The sequence below is a fragment of the Saccostrea echinata genome, unplaced genomic scaffold (assembly GCF_033153115.1).
Source record: "Saccostrea echinata isolate AGI-Se365-2 ecotype Australia unplaced genomic scaffold, CSIRO_AGI_Sech_v1 ptg000072l, whole genome shotgun sequence".
NCBI classification, from domain to species: Eukaryota; Metazoa; Mollusca; class Bivalvia; order Ostreida; family Ostreidae; genus Saccostrea; species Saccostrea echinata.
In genome coordinates this window covers 1791683-1809243 of record NW_026889821.1, presented here as the reverse complement: position 1 = coordinate 1809243, position 17561 = coordinate 1791683, and the positions used below count along the sequence as shown (strand labels likewise).

Below are 17561 nucleotides of genomic sequence, written 5' to 3'. Positions count from 1 at the left end.
TTTGCTGGTCAAGTACATTAAATATAGATATAATTAATTCATTTGTAAGATTTCAACAGGTTCGCAGCACTTTTCAAATATCTTCATACTTCTTGAGTTTATGTGTAAAAGCTTGTCATAATTCGTTGAGGGTATGCCCTTGCAATATATCGATTTCTTACGACCCTTTTATTACCCTTCAATGAATCAGCAAACAAATATACGACAGTATCGCTTGTCTAGGGAATGTACGGTAAGTATATGAATAAAATCATAAAACAGACATCGCATCCAAGTTAATGGCCTCTTATATATCTACAATCTATATTTTATTTAATTACAAAATACATTTTTCATTGTATGAATATAACTTGATCCGCCTCTCACTGCATAGAAGCTGCGTCAAATTTTCCGATATGACGTCACATTGACAAGTGCATTACGATCAGTGAATTGTCTATAAATTGCTGTGTGGGATTTAACCAACGACAATAATGCTTGCACTAGTTAGTATTGATGTAGTTTAAAGCTATTCATAAGTTTAAAATAGCAAATCATTTCATTTTGTGGTAATTTGAAGAACTTAAGATTTTTGTGTGATGTCATAGTAAGCATTTCCCGTATAAATTAGGCCCCGTCTCCTTACTGCAGCCTTAACTGTGCTGCGTTTTCTACCTTTATACAACAATTCCTTATGATAGGTTAAGAACTAGGCTTTTAATATCATAGACAGCTGGTTCTTCAATAAAAACGGAAGTCAGAAAATTTCACATCTTGTGATAGGGTCTGTAAGTCTCGTCACGTGACTCGCGAGATTTTTCGATAATATTAACTTCCGGGTACCTCACACATGGAGATGTGTATTGGGTTACACATGTTTATGGTTTACACAAAGCGTACAAGGAAAGATTAAGCAGTTGTACAAAGCCGAAGGGTTCTCCGACGTACGATGGATGAATTGAGTGTCATAAAAGCTTGGATGCGAGCATCCAGGAGGAGAATTTCGATCGAAGTACAGGTAAACAAGTCGGAGAATGTCACCTGTTTCTTGTGAATTCTTGGGGGAAATCGAAGTGTCTTGTATCATACCTGGATGGAATAGTTTTGTAATCATCATTCCAATTAATTTATTAACAGATTTTTCTTGAATTCGAGAACAATGATGTTAATACCAACTGATAAAAGATGAATAGCGTAAGTGCCCGATGGGTACGAACGTCATCTTGTGACTGCATCACCTTTGTTTGGGTAAATAATTTGTTCAGAATACGCTTCATTTATCAACAGAATTTTAGCTGTTGCGTGCCAGTGAGTCTAGTCTTAAGCATTCAATGTTTGAAAGAACATATTTCCCAAGGATAGATTTTCTTTATATATTCTGCCAATTCTCTCTGTATTTATCATTGAACAAAATTCACATGACTGCAACAATATGACCATATTCTTCAGTTTAGAGAGCATGTTATAGAGGAGATTTTGGTTAAAGTTTCAGTCTGTTAAGGTTTCAGTCTGTTTCAGTGTTTGAAATATTCTTTCATCTTACACAATTGTATACATTAAGATTCATTTTATAGCTAAAGTACAAGAGAACTGCAGCACCGAAGACTACATGTACATCGATTTAAATAATCTGTATCCTCAAAAGGCAAATCAAATACAGGTATGAAATAATGTCACAAAATAAGTTCTTGGACTTACATTTACTCTGATAATACGCATAAAGCATATCAAAAGTAGTAAAGAATTATAGGTACATCAGGTGACAACTCAATCAAGTATGGAGTATTATTAACCCTGAGTTTCCAATTGTAAAAAGGGTATTCAGTATATTCAATACAAGTTGTCAATCATTTATAAGTGATTTGTCCGGTGGTGCTTAACTTTTCTCCCACAGGTTTTTTACACATTCACCCATCATTTATCTATACTGTATTCAAGCATTTCTGGACTTTTTTTTGTTGGGAGATGTAAGATTTTTGAAGTCCTTTATGATTTGGACACTTTTTCTTGATCCAGTAGATGCTTTTTTTTCTTAATTAACATGACACTGACAAATATTGGACCCCCATAACTTGAATGAATTGTCATTTCTTGTGAGGGTGATGTAGTTGTAATTAGTATAGATCTATGCTGAGAAGAAAGAAATCTATGAAACCAAGCAGTTTTGTGTACTTGTTTGTACTTGTTTTTTTTAATAACTTGTATTTTTTTAAATAAAAAAGCACAGTAGCATAGTGGTTTTCTACTGAGAAACCAAGGTTCATTACACAGTATTGGTGTAATGTTGTTACACCTGAATATGTTATAACCTGATGCATTTGGCTCGGGCAAAAGGGTACTTGTGCATCGAAGGAGTTGATCAATGATAGGTCTAATCAATATTCACAAATGTCACATATGCATATAACCAACATGTCAGCGATGTATATGATATATCTCTCAAGAAACATCAAAGTGTAAAAAAAAAAACCCAACTTTTTTTCTATGCATTTGAATCATTTATAACACTAAAATTGTATTTAAAAATTCGGCTAACAATAATGTCAAAGAACAATATAGTCTTTAACACATAAGTACAATTTTGCATTCATTCGTCTATTCACTCTATTGTATTAAATGAGGTTCATTTGCATATAAATGTTGTTTACATTGTTTTACTGTCTTTAATAACTTGTAATACTAAATTTTATAACTTGACAAATTCTTCTTTTTAGAAAATGCATATAATTTGGAAAAGAGACCACCAATCCACTGGGGGGTATCGCATGAAAGCAATGATATTACAGAATATTGTAAAGCTGGACGAGTTCTGGTGAAACAGGTAGGCAAGTACTTTGTTCTTGGAATTCTTCGCCCCAGTTAAGTTTTATTTTTCTCATTCGGCCCTCATTACAAGTAGGTGAATTTAAAGCGGGGCAAATTCAAAGAAGGCAGCATATATCTTTTAAACACAAATGTGCTTCGTCAAATTTTAAAAGGGCAAAATTGTTTTCAAGAGTGAAAGAGTGAATATATTAAGAATTAAAATGGGGTGAAAATACCTAATAATACAGGTTATATGTATTTATGTATTAACACAGTATATTCTTTATAATGAAAATAATTTGTTCTGTAAAAGGACAAATTTTGTTCTGATTTGTATTTAATAAAAAAATAAATGCCAGATTTATAACATATTTTGCAGGCACCTAAATTACCATCAGTTGTGTGTCAAGCTGTGCAAAAATTCTATGTCATATTACAGAATCTTTTCTTAAATACAGGTATATGTCTGCTCATCTGGCAATCTTTGGACATCACTGGATGGTACTTCCAGCATGAAGACCAGCTAGTTGCCTCACCTGTCTTGACATTGTTAAAGGTAAGTGACCCTTTCAGAAAAGGATCTGACAATGCAAAGGCTTGCTCATCAATTAAAGATTTCTATTTATCAATAGCTAATTAATTTGAATTTCTGTAGCTTAAAAATTTAATGATATGAATTAAAAAAAATATTTTAATCAAAATTATTTTTATTTCAGTACTTTGAGACAGTGAAAAGACATGGCTCTAAATTACTGCATCAGAGATCTATCCAGGTTATAAATCTGAGGAAAACAATAAAGCATCATTTGGAGCTACTTATATCACTGCCTTAACGAGTTGTCTGCAGACGGGGCATCCTTAAAAACTTCAGTCGCACTCGTCACTTAGAATAGAAAACTTCATAATTTTAAAACTTTTGTATCAATCCTTTTGCACTTCATCTGACTTGGAATTTCAGTAGCCTTTACATGTAACATCCTTCAAGCATTTCATGAAGTACCAATTTGCAGGTGTAAAATGTTTGTCCCAAATGAAACAAAAAAAAAAATAAATTCTCTGGCAGTTACATGTAGCAGTGTCCTGAGCAGTTGATTGATGTCACAGTTCCACGGCATAGTATTTGTAGTTGAATGGTGCCATTTTTAAGAAAACTTTTCACAAAAACCTGGAAAACATCAGATGGAAAGGAGCATCTACAAGAAAAACAGTGAACACTTTCTTGAATATTAACAATGATATGTCATGCCCCATTTACATCCTTTATATAAACTAATTAACCAAATCATAGAGAATTATATACAAATTTGTCCTTTTGTGTATTTATAGTGTAATAAATTGATTTTACTAATTTATAAATATTTATGTTTTTCGCAGTCATAAATATTTACAAATATAAGTACATATAACATAAAAATATTACATGTTTATTAGGATAACATGAAATTGTAATTCCTCAAAAACCATCGCTGACCGAGGCGAACAATGGTTTTCAAGGGGTAACAATTTCACATTACCCAAAATAAACAAATAATATTTTTCTTGTTTTAGAATGCATTTGAAAGAAAACATCAAGGTGAAACGAACGTGCAAACATTCTGCACAGCCAACAATCTTTATTACTATATATTTACATTTCCAATGTCTTTGTCCGAGATAAAATTTCAAATAGTAAAAATACTTTATTTCTACATCGATGTACTGGTTCATCCATAGGCGTGGTGAAAAAAAATATCACGTGTGGAGCAGGACAAATAGAGACAGAAGCGGGGCTTGAAGCACGTGAATTTGCAGGATCAAGAGCATGCATGGCCGTAGGAACCGGGGGGGCCGTGCCCCCCCAATAATTTTGCCGATATACAGAATACTATAGAAAACATAGCTACTACATGCTTGTGCCCTCTCACTAATAACGTCTGATGACCTTTTTTTTTCTTTTTTTTTTTGCTTGTCAAGGAATTTTGGAGTTGATAGTGCCCCCTCAACTGAAAATGTATGATTGTGCCCCCTCAAAGTGAAATTGCTTCCTACGGGCCTGGCATGTATATATAAGGAATAACTGTCAGATTTTTTGGTTTCATGACGATGATCAATCGATTGGCTTGCGTGATAATTTTATGCATAAACGCCTTCGGCGTTTATGCAAATTATCACGCAAGCCACTCGATTGATCACATCATGAAACCAAAAAATTAGACAGTTATTCCTTAAATATACTGTTACCCTTAGTCATGCATTTTCAACCATTGGGATGTAATGTTTGGCATGCAGTAGGGTAATAGTACTTGTTAACAAATGTTTTTAATCCAAATTTGACTATTTAACAGGAAAGTATATGAAAAATTTAACTAGCATTATGGTGCTGAGAGTAACCATGGTATGTGAGCTTGTGTGAACTTGATCCTGAATTATTATGTTTTGAATATTGTAAAAGAAATGTGCAGCCAAAACTTTGACCTGTACCTGATTTTGATGGAGCCTTCTTGGAAGTTGTCACACTGTTTACGAGTGTAATAACTGGGATCTGCTTCATTTGCAGATACATGGATAACACATTCACTCAAAGCACTGTCCCTTTTTCAGTACCTTGTGCAGCCCTGTAATATATAATGACATATGGAGAAAAATTCTATTTCAAGAAAAATATCTGTCATAATTGTAGGAGTATTGGAAAGGGGGGAAGGGTGTCATGAAGCCTGGTAGTTAATATGTGTACATGAAAAAAATACCTTCTTTTTTGTAGAATAAAAAATGATTTTTTTTTAGTGTGTGTGACTATTTTTATTTCTGGATAGACCATGTAGACAGGGTAGACTACAGAACGAGCTGTCCATTTTTATTCATTGTAGTAATCAAATTAAAAAAAATAGAATGTGTTCTCTACAAGGATCATGTGTTATCGACGTGGTAATCAACTTTGTATTCTCATGGTCGATGCATTCCGGATCTCATGCACACCTGTCCAATACTCCAAAATAGACCCTTGTAAGCTAAATCAATGCAATAAATTTCTGAAACCAATCTGTAGATAAGCTCACCTTTTGAATACAGACTATTTTAGCATTAAAACGATTTAATTTTCCCTTTATGCTTAAGTATTTTGGCTAATTTTGGTCCGCTCAGAATGGCTTGTGTTTACGTCATGTAATGAAAAAATAAAGCAATTAAACGCTATTTACCTGCATCTATCAATCCATTTTCTCCTCTTCTTTGCAACAATTGGGAATCAAAACAAACTACAAGTTTTATAATTCCACTGCGATGCTTACAACTTAAAGCGAAACAGTAATCCATTGTCTCCAAGAACGCTCAGGTACCCGGAAGTTTAAAAACGAAAGTGAAAGTAAATGAGACTTACAGGCCCTATTGGCCATCAACGAAATTACTTTGTTAAAAACCACTCTGATTCTACACGTAAGTACTCTGAAGTTGATATGAAAAAGATGCTGGAGTTCCTCACTGACAACAATTATATACTCTCGGAGACCTATTCTAGTCTTCCGACAAATTGTTGGAATTCCAATGGGCACTAACTGTGCTCCTTTATTAGCCGACCTGTTTTTATGCTTGAATGAAGCAGAATTTATTTAAAAAGAGCTTCTACATGAGAAGAAAGCACTTGCCGTGACATTCAACTCGACATTCAGATATGTCAACGACGTTTTATCAATTAACAAAAGTTATTTCAATTTGTCGACTCGATGTATCGCAGTGAACTTGAAATAGAAACCAAGGAGTCTGCCACATCTGCTTCATATTTGGATGTTTTATTGACTATAAACGACAAAAGGGCAAATAACAACTAAATTGTATGACAAACGAGATCACTTCAGCTTTTCCACCAACAACTTCCCTTATTTATGCTGTAATATTCTGCTATCATCTGCATATGGTGTTTACATGTTTGTCTCCCAGCATATTCGCTACTAAAGAGCATGCTCTGAGAACGACCAGTTTTTAACCGAGGGCGGCTACTCACACATACCTTCATTGTACAGGGATTTTAACAACCTCGTTTAAAATCAGAATTCCGTAAACTCCAAGGTCGTCATAATGATATCATAAGCAAATATACTAGTAACCAATCACTGTGACGTATTTTGGCTGACTTGTTTCCTACCAATCGTTAGACCTTTGTTTTTATACTAAATTGACTATTGTTTTCATAGAACGTTCCGTCTACTTGATCAAAACATAGGGCTAAAGGCAGATGTGACCGGTCAACAGAGAATGCTTGGTCCTCCTAGGCACCTTATTCCACCTCTCTGATATTTCAAGGGATCCGTGTTTATGACCTGGTCACAGATTTGTATATGTTTGAAGTTCTTGTGAGATCAACCACTGTTCGTTATCTTCACCCTTCTTCTCGTTGATTCATAAGGTACATGAGCTTAACTTTTCAAGTCTGAAATCAATTACCTTTTAATGCAGCTAAAGACAGTAAATCAATACTGTTTAAGTCTCTATCTTATTTATTGAATAGAAGTAATGCTTTTAAATATCGATATATTTTATTGTAACTTATCTGCATAATGCTATTTTTAGAGATCACTAGAAAATCTCATGCTTTTTGAACAGTCTTTTTGTTTACCAACTTAAGCATGATTATTTGTTGGACTACATCAGTAACAGAAAGAACCCTTCATCATCTGAGCAAACATAATTTAAAAATCTGCTATTGCAAGCATTAGCGTATTAGCCCCGAACTGAGCCATAAGCTGTAAGATTCTTCAAATCTTAAAGAAGAAAGTATTCGTAAACCACCCTTCCCCCTCCTTCCTTTATGCTTGCTAGCGTTGGTCGATCCAAAATTACGGGAAGCGAAAGTAGAGTAAGGTTCAAATCAAAACATGGCTGAAGCAAAATAGTTCCTGAATTTTCCTCTTCAGATTGGGCATTTCTGCATTGGACGAAGGCTGATATTTTTTATGAGATTATAAAGTATGTGTAAACTTTCATAATTTAGAAGAATCATGAACAACTCTGGCCTGCTATATCTTTTAGGTACAGTAGTGATGAGGTTTTCACGGAAAAGCGGGAGCGGATCCCAGGATTTTCAATGAATAAGAAAGATGGACATTAACTTTTAAATTATTCTCAATATCATTGAACAAAATTACTTATATGCAAGTAATGCATTCGACAAAAAACGCGAAAAACGCTATTAAATACACCTGACAATCGCTACTTTTTATAGATAAATTATAAATTCTATAGATAAAACAGATGAAGAATGAATGCTAGCAAAATATCATATCACGTCAGCGAAACTGAATTTTATTAATAAAACTCATAAGTACTCCCTATAATTTGTAGTTTTTTTATCGTGTGTATCTACCTTGCTGTTTCGAGGGAGGGGGTGATCTTGAGAAGAGATTTGTTCATTGACCATGTATGAAGACATAGCATTTTGAAAACTTTATGGTGAAGAGTTTTTGTGATATGAAGGTCCAGGTCATTTTATTCATAATTTAGGAATGACTCTAATTCTTGGCCAAATTCTTCGAGTATAACCTGGTTTGGGTCAGTTTACGCTTTATAATCCGCGAAGCGGATTATAAAACAGCGTAAACTGACCCAAACCAGGTTATACTCGAAGAATTTGGCCAAGAATTAGAGTCATTCCTTATAATTTAATTTTAAAATCATTAATAACTATGGGTGTAAAATTTCGTTGGTTTTTAATAGTTCAAATTTGCCGCTCAATAATACAACCGTAGTAACGGAAGTAACGGAAGTGATGGGAAGCGAGGGGAGGTAAAAACTGATACATAGGCCTAGCAGCTTGTTTACATGTGGTAAGATCGAAGTATTGTTTGAAGTTAAAGGTATATTTATTAAATCTGGAATTTTCCATGAATCCCGAGGACTGGAAATGAGAGGATTGTATGCATACAGATGATTCAGCTGGTTGTCAGGGGGGTGAGTCCCCATACCAAACCAGGTTATACAGAAATAATTTGTGTTCCTTTTTGGATATTAACCAATCAGAGGTTAGAATACAAACAAAATTAAATTATTCTGACATAACAAAACTTGCTTTCCTAACATGAGAGAGAGACAGGAAAGGGGGAGGTATATTATTACATTGTCTTCTTTATTGAAAAAGATTAATATAACTGCGCTCATAACATATAAACAATCCTTTTTATTTACGAACTCAACAAGCGTTCCCGTAAACTTTAAATGAAAGTAAAATGAATAGATTTTAGTGTTTATTGTGTTTATGTGTTTATGACGTTGGTCATACGTTTTTTTTTTTTTTTTGTTTTGTTTTTTTGTTTTTGTTTTTTTTTTTTTTTTTGGGGGGGGGGGGAAACGCTCTAAGTTATTTAATTTCTTCTTAATCATCTAGAAACTGGTAAAATAGAAAAGATTCAAAGACGGGCATTGACCTAACCTAGGATTATTACAGCAAAAAAAAAAAAAAAAAAAAGCTTCCAAAACTGAATTAAGATCATGTTTTGTAAATGTACAATTTGTCTGTGCATGACAAAATACAAGGAAAGTTAAACTCATACTCATACACAGTTTTCCTCTTGAGCTTGAAGGGAAAATGTTAGAACCTTGAGAGTGACCACCTTGTATAACTGACGAGGGTATTAAATTATGAATCCATCCATTTTGATTTTTATTGGGACGTGTTTCTTTAGATTACTCACAATCCAAGCAAAAACATTTCCAAGGCTACGAGGCAGCAATATCTAGTAAACCTGTCAACTTGAAGGCACCTTATCACTTAAGTCCTAGGGAAACACTCAAAATTCTTATTAAGTCCTACCTTTTTATAAGTCAGAAACTTCTAATGCTCAAAAATGGAGGACATCATATATTTACAATGGTATACCTTGTAAATTGGGGTACAGCTGTTCAGAAATTGATCTTACATCAAAATTGTATATTTAGATTCATCAAGTTTAAACTATTCTTACCATTTATTAATTAGTGGATTTCTCTTCACCCCACAATTTTACTTTTTAGTTAGTCCTGGCTCCGGGATCATGAAACTGTCTTAAATTTAAGTCAGACTTTTGACTTAAATTTAAGATTTAGACTTAGCTAAGATCGCTTACTTAAGTGCATGGATCACAAAACGATCTTAGCAAAAACTTAGTTGACTGCCGTCATGAGAAAAGGGCCCTTATCTTTTGACGTCACAATGCGCAGAAAACGACGTCAAAGTCGCGGTATTGTAAACACGAAAGTAATTTTTGTCAACTGCGTTTTGTGAACAAAAAATAAAATTGGATTTCCAGGTGTTACAAGAAAAACATTAAATCATATGAAATTTGATGCGGACATTTTTAATAAATAATATAATTACACACTAGTACATGCATTTATTAATTATTCTGTTTAGGTATTTAATTGATATCACATTTAATTACGCTAAGTGCGACATTGAACTCATTGTTAATTACGACGATTTATAGCGATGTGTATATATGGTGCATGGCTTAAGTTTTCTGAGCAATTTGCAAATGTTTAAATTTGACTCATATTAAGTAGACTAAGTCTTAATATTAAATGGCATGTATACACGTATATTTTTTTTTTCAGAGAGAGAGAGAGAGCAATGCACGTACATGTATACACTTCTTAATTCTAAAAAAAAAACACCTAATGTAAAATGTATTTAGCCATTTTAATTGATCCATAGTTAATAATATCAATATGGGCAGTTAGACCAGCTCACCAGCTCAGGGTGAAGTGTCGATATCCAAATGTGTTTGAGGGGGAGGGGAGGGGGTGGGGGCGCAGATCATTGAAAAGCAAAAAAAAATATCTCCTAATAAAACAGCAATCGGTAAAAGTTCAATATAAAAAAAGAGAACCTATCTTTTTGGGGGGGAGGGGGGATATAGTACTGGTATCTGGTATCATGGGAGATTCGAACCTCCTACTACAGCAACGAATGAGAGAGAGAGGGGGGGGGAGGGGGCAAACGGCCCCGATTTAGATATTTCTTTGCTAAGTTAACAGCAAGAGAATATGCTAAGGGGAAAAACGGAAGAGGGGATGCCAGGGAAATTTTGCAATAAAAAAATAATTAAATTATGATTAAGAAAACATTTTGAAATGATCAAATAAATACATAAAAAAAGTAGTTTCTGATAAAAATGACTATTGTATCAATTTTCTTAGATTGTTCCGATAAAAGCTGACTTGAAATTGAATTGCAATACATTTAGGATATAGATACAGCTAATGTGGCATTATGATCAATGTTGAAGAAAATAACAATTACATCGACGATGATATTAGGGTTAAAAATATTTATGAAAAAGAAGAAACAACAGATTAAACAATAGATTAGGTTGTTAAGAAATTACAAACTTCTGATAAATTTTGATATGGCGACATCTTTTGAGAATAAATCACTGATATGGGAATAAGAACTAGCAACAAGTGTTTATGGGTGTCAAATTTAAATGTTAAGAAAACTTTCAAAAACATCAACCACTACAGTCGTAAGACAACAAAGACTTTGAAGAAATCTATATATATTTTGATAAAGATGAAAAAAAATTAACACTGCTGATGTTTCGAGCGGAAAAACGGAGGTTCAGGCAAAACTCTGATAACCATAAAATATGTTTAAAAAGGCATTTTTTTTTTTGGCTGACTGTTGCACAGGCACTTGACGTTTTTAACCTTTCTTTTCATAATTAAAAAAATTCTCCATACCATATAATAGTATGGAGATTTTTTTATTTATGAAAAGAAAGGTTAAAAACGTCAAGTGTCTGTGGACTGTTGTATTTATGTACATCTGTATGCAATAAATTAGTCGCGTTTCGTGTTGAAATCTTGAACGTCGAGTCTCAGCTCTGATATCTCGATACCCCAGATTTCTCGATATTTTTTTGAAAGCTCCGTTGATGTAGGGATACTGAAGGAAAAATATTAAACACATCTTTCTGATTTTAAAGAAAAAAATGTTTCCATTTCAGTGGTAACGGGCAAAAATAAAAGACATGCTCATTAATTTCGAGATTCTGACAAATTGTTATTTTTTGAAACAATAACTTGGAAAAAATGGTTTGTCTATTTTATCTTTAGCTTTCAAGACAAAAGTAGATACTAAGTCGATCGCCCATGAAGTTCAAGTTAGAGTGGTAGAGTTACAAATATTCAATGGGATATTGCTTAACCCAATCACCTCATATACAAAAAAAGTATAAACATGTGTGTTGGATTTTGATATTTCAAATTTAATTATTGTTTAAGAATATAATTTTATGTACATTGCGATAAATGAAAAGATTAGGTGTCAGGTTAGCTGATGCCACAGAGGAAGATGAATAGATGATCTTAATTATGTTCAAATACATATATTCAAGCAGGTCCGTAGATAGTTTTAAAAGTTCGGGGGGGGGGGGTCGGAGGAGGGCAACTTCCTCCAAAGATCTGAAAAGAAACAAACAAACAAACAAACAAACCTACACTGACTAAAGAGTTGAGGGGGGGGGGACTTCCCAAAATAATCTGACAAGCTGAAAAAATGGAAAAACTTACCTGTACAAATCCTGGAATTTATCATTGCTCCACCTTACAACAACAAAAAGGGGGACCAGCACGTATAAGAGGAAAAATCCCCCCCCCCCCCCCGCGTTCTACGGGCCTGTTAATTCTCTCATGATATTCGGTTTCAATTTAAAATAGATTTCATAAAAATTGTAATGCAACTGTATTTCATTTCGCTCAGAAAAGTCCGTTTAGTTTGTGTGTATATCAGGTTTTTTTTTTTTTTTTTTTTTTTTTTTTTTTATAGATTAGCGACCCTTTTAAGAAATGATGAACGATACTTGTTGTGTTCAAGTGATACAGCAGTAGCGTCGAGGGCACAGGTGCCTCAAAATAAAAAAAAAAGGACAGAAACATTTTTAACCACTTTTGATTAAGTGTGATTTACTGAATAAAGTAGGGGATGCCCCGCTTTAATTGCACGAGGTGCCATTCTGGGACATCTATATAGATTTTTTCATATCTTAATATTACAAGTGCTTTATAGCTTTTATAAATTGAGCTAGAGTAGGAATTTTAAAAAGAATACCTTATGATGTGGAATTCAACAATTTAAAAGTATTAATTTTTCGACTGAACAAAAACCGTTCCTATATCCTGTCTAGACCCCCACCCCACCCTTGACGAAATTACTAGACTTGCTCTAATATAGTATGAAAATAGTATGCGACTTCCCTCATGAATAATTACATACTTGTTGCTTGGAAGAAAAAAAATTCTCAAGTTTATATGAGTCAAAACGATTAAGGTTATTTAAAAAGTGTAGTTTTTAAAAGAATGTTTGGAAACTGAATTTGACGCACGCGACGTCATTACGTTTTCAGTAAGTAACGTCAACGTTGTTTTGAAGCGGCCTTTACTAAAATGCTCATGAAATACTTATAAAGTGAGATATTTTAAAAATTGATATATATTTGCATTCAGAAAGAGTCAGGCTATCAAAATATAACAAAAAGTCAATTTGTGAAATTTTGACCTTAAGGGCCTTTTTCTCATGACGGCAGTCAGTTAAGATTTGTCTTAGTTAAAAAACCCTTTATTGTCATAGTAACTCACGCGGTGTTTAGAGCGTATACGGTAAATGTGGAACTCTCCAATGTTTTGGAGATACAATTTTCGTCTGCTTACATTAGTTACGCAATGGATGCAGAAACTCCCAAAAAACGATCAAGAAAAAGTAACTGGGACCCCAGGGACGAGATTTCATTAGTGGAGGAGGTACAGAAGAGGGAGAAGGTACTCTTCGGAAAATTAGACGGGTCAGGGAGGACTTCTGTTGATAAGACAAAGGCCTGGAAAGAGGTCACTGACCTAATCAATGCGTAAGTGTTGACATACCACACTTTCCCCAAATCATTATGCATTGCCACAAAATAAAACTTTGATGAAAACTAATTGAAAAGAAAACCAATGATGTCTTAAAAATCTACTTGACTGTGGCAGTTTCAAAGGTGTTCATACTATCAGTAATGCAGCTATATATAGGTCTAGTTGTGATTATACGAAAGCACAACCACTAACGAACTTAAAAACTCGGACTGTGCATTATAATAGCTGATTTTAAGCAAATAACTCATGCATATACAAGGTACAGTAGTCTCAAGATTTTAAAATATTGTATGCAATTTAGTAGAAAAGCAAAATACACAGAAGGGGAAACCCGAAAGCTATAAATAGATATTCCAAAGTATCTACATGATTACATGTATGTATTCTTTATTATGGAAAATAAAATATTAAAAATTAACCACAACTGGTTAACAGAAATATTAAATTCTTATAGTTTGTTAAATAGATTCATGTTTTTTTTTTCCGTAGTGGAAGTACATTTAGTTCCTCCAGAGATGTGAATGAAATAAAGAAGAAATACCAGAACATCAAACAGAAAGGTATGATGCTCTTCTGAGAATTTATAAGTACATAAAAATATTAGATGTACTGTGTTAAGATATTTAAGTTTATAAGTAATAATTAAAATAATATTGATTATATAACTGTGCATGCCCAAGAGATTTTAAGATTAAACAAATTTTCTCTCCCCCCCCCCCCTCCAAAAAAAAAAAAGAATAATAAAAAATAAAAAATAAAAAATAAATGAATAAAGAAAATAAAAGCATGGGAATTTTTCAATATTTCTTTCAATTTAATGTCTGATTAGGAAATTCTTATTGTGTAAAATGTTAATATAGAATCTGAAAAATGTTTCCCAGAAACTTTAAATTAACAAAACTTCATATATAAACTTTTTATAATGTGTTGTGCCTTTGCCAATTATTGTAATTGTGTTTGTGCCAATAAATATTTGTATTTATTTGTATATTTCTAAAACATTACAAAAAATTTTTATTGAACTGAAAGTTAAACATTTTCCCATTTTTCACCAAATTATGTGTCTTGGTCAAACATAATGTTGTTTATCTAAATAGATATCAATTCTTTAGTGATAGAGGCACCTATTTAAGCAAATTAAGATACATGTATTTGAATTTTGGAAGGAAGAATTTTGTTTGTGTTATTTATCCTCAAAGCTGTATAAATAAATGATGTCAATACTATAAATTTTATAAATGGGATCAACATTTATTTTCACTACAAAATACCGTGAATTAAAAACTTTGAAAATTGTTGTCACATGCAAAATCCCCCATGGGAATTTTCAAAAGTTGGCATGTATGGATTGTCTATATCTTTATTGTAGCAAAAGAAAAGAGAAGTGCTATTTTAAACCCTAAGACTGGGGGAGGGAAAAACCATCATCCCCGAATGTTAGTTGGACAACTTGGAAGGCAGACCAAGTCTATGTGGCCTTCCTAGTGGAATAGACACTGCAACTGGTAATGAATAATAATAATAAATGAATAAGTTTTTAATGCACAATAACATTAATGATTAATTTTATTTAGTGTATGGTGAACTATTAAAGTATATTAAAAAAAGATGAATTTTTAGATAATAGTAAATGGGGTTTATTTCAGTTTGTTGGTCTTATTGTGATGAATACTATGTCATTGTAATGCATCAAGGGGTATATTGATATTTTAGTAGTTTGATTTTTAAGTACTGATTCTTGTTTATTCTGTATTGTTGTATTATATGTAATATTTTTATATAGTCAGAAAATAGCTCTTCAGAGCTAATGTTTTCTGTTTGATTTACCCAACTTTAAATAAATATTATCTTATCTCTTATGAATTTTACATGGATAATTTTTGTTGATAGAGTCATCAATAAAGAAAAATTATGAATAAAAAAAATCAGATCAAATAATTATCAACAATCTATTAAAAATATGAATTTGAATGTACATGTATATTCAAAAAATTATGTAAATTTTTATGCCCCACTGCAGGGGCATTATGACACAACAAGTTAAATTAAAAAAAAAAATCATTCTGGCAGAATCAGTTGTGGATTTCTTGGATGACAACCATGCCTTGCATGAATTTGATTTGACTAGTGAGACCACTCAGCTTGAGCATTTGTTACCACAAACACAGCCTCTGCCCTCCACATCTACCACTTCATCAACAGAGCTTCATTTGAAAGTTACACCAGAAATGCTTCTTCAAGAAGAACTAATCAACATCAAAGAAAGAAGAAAGCTTATAAAAGAACAACAACAGCTTGTCCATCTTCAGAAACAGCATGTAATGTTAAAAATTAAACAGAAAGATCCCTTTTTCAATTTGAACACCTTATGAATGAAATGTAAATTTTTTTGAATACGTACTAACAAATACTCTGGTTTTTGCATGTGCGATGTGCCTGACATCACAACAGATGTATCAACATCCATGTATTACAAAGCTGCAATGCATGCCTTTAGCTATTTGTATTACTGTAATGGGAGCAGTAATGCTTGGGTGTTGATACATTTGTTGTGACGTATAACATCATAGTTAATTCTTATGAGCTTTTCTGATCACAATTTGTCTGGCGTCAGTCTGTCTATATCTGTTTGTAAACTTTTAACTTTTATTTTGCCTTCTTCTTTCCTGTCCTCTGGCTGATAATTAAGTGTCTCTGTGGTCAAATTAAATTTATTAAGTATGTAAAATGTATTCTTTACACATTGATAACATCCATCCAATTATTCTCATACTGTATGTGTATTTCCAAACATTATGACATCATTATGATATTTTGTATCTACGTACATGCTATAATTGGTTTCTCATAAGTATGTGCATTTGCTATAATAATTCACTGAATGTTTTATTCTTCTTTGTAGAATTTAGGATCTATGACTTTGCATTATTAAATTTGTTTAACACATTAATAGCAATCAATATATTGATAAAATTTTTGACAAGTGGCATTGTATTACTGTACTACTGTTATAACAACTGCAGTATAATCACTAGTACTGGTAAAAAAGGGTTTTCTTGTGGATATGTATAAAAGAGTATTTTCTGCATCAATAATGATCATGTCATTATTCTAGTTGTAGTTTTTGTTACAAAATTTATCAATACCTCATGTATTTTAACTCTACACTGCTTGCACACTGTATCAATTTCATAATTCAGTGTGATTGTAAGAATAAAAGTATACCATAGAATCAGACCTCATTAGTATGCAGTTTATAGAGGTTCCTAATTTATGAATGATAGTGGCTGTATACTTGCATACATTTAAACTTTTCATGGCATTTTTCAAATATTTATGCCTTACCACCTGCAGTAAAAATTTCTAAAAAGTTAAAAGTAGAGAACTGCATGTATCTTTAGTTCTTTACCATTCATCTTTATTATATGCATTTCTTCTCTCTCTGATGTTGCAATACTATAAATACTATATTTGTACTTTTTTGGATTTACAGACAAATTGTATACATACTAAATCCATCATTTACTGCTTTGAAATATTGGTAATTCTTGTTGTTGATTCAGTCCACTCTTTTTGTTCAAATTACATATTAGTATCTATGATATATATGTTTTTGTTTTTATTGACAATTTTCTTTAAAAGAGCTAAGTCCACGAAGCATCAAAAACGGCCTCTTCTCAAAAATTAATGTTATGTTTATTATAGATAATGTAGAATGTTCGCTTTTCATAACCGTTTTCCTTTTTTCAATATCTATTATACCTTTTGAAAAATAGAAATTGCAATATGGCAGTGTTTTGATAGAAAAATGCGATAGGAACGTCATTTTTTGTAATGTAACGTCACGTCAAAGAGCGATAGAAATGACTTAAAGTTTGCAATTACAATGTAGCAATATACGATTTTAGACTTGAAATTGAATT

At 32.6% G+C, this 17561-nt stretch overlaps 1 long non-coding RNA gene and 1 pseudogene across 1 annotated transcript; both read left to right on the top strand.

Annotated features, from left to right (window-relative positions):
• The first annotated feature begins 1157 nt into the window (after positions 1-1157).
• Positions 1158-2788, top strand: LOC133176282 (uncharacterized). The gene is made up of 3 exons (XR_009719424.1): positions 1158-1227; positions 1554-1639; positions 2694-2788. It is a non-coding gene; the product is annotated as an uncharacterized LOC133176282 (long non-coding RNA).
• Positions 2789-13449: 10661 nt separating this feature from the next.
• On the top strand, positions 13450-16010 carry LOC133176252 (uncharacterized; annotated as a pseudogene).
• Positions 16011-17561: the final 1551 nt, after the last annotated feature.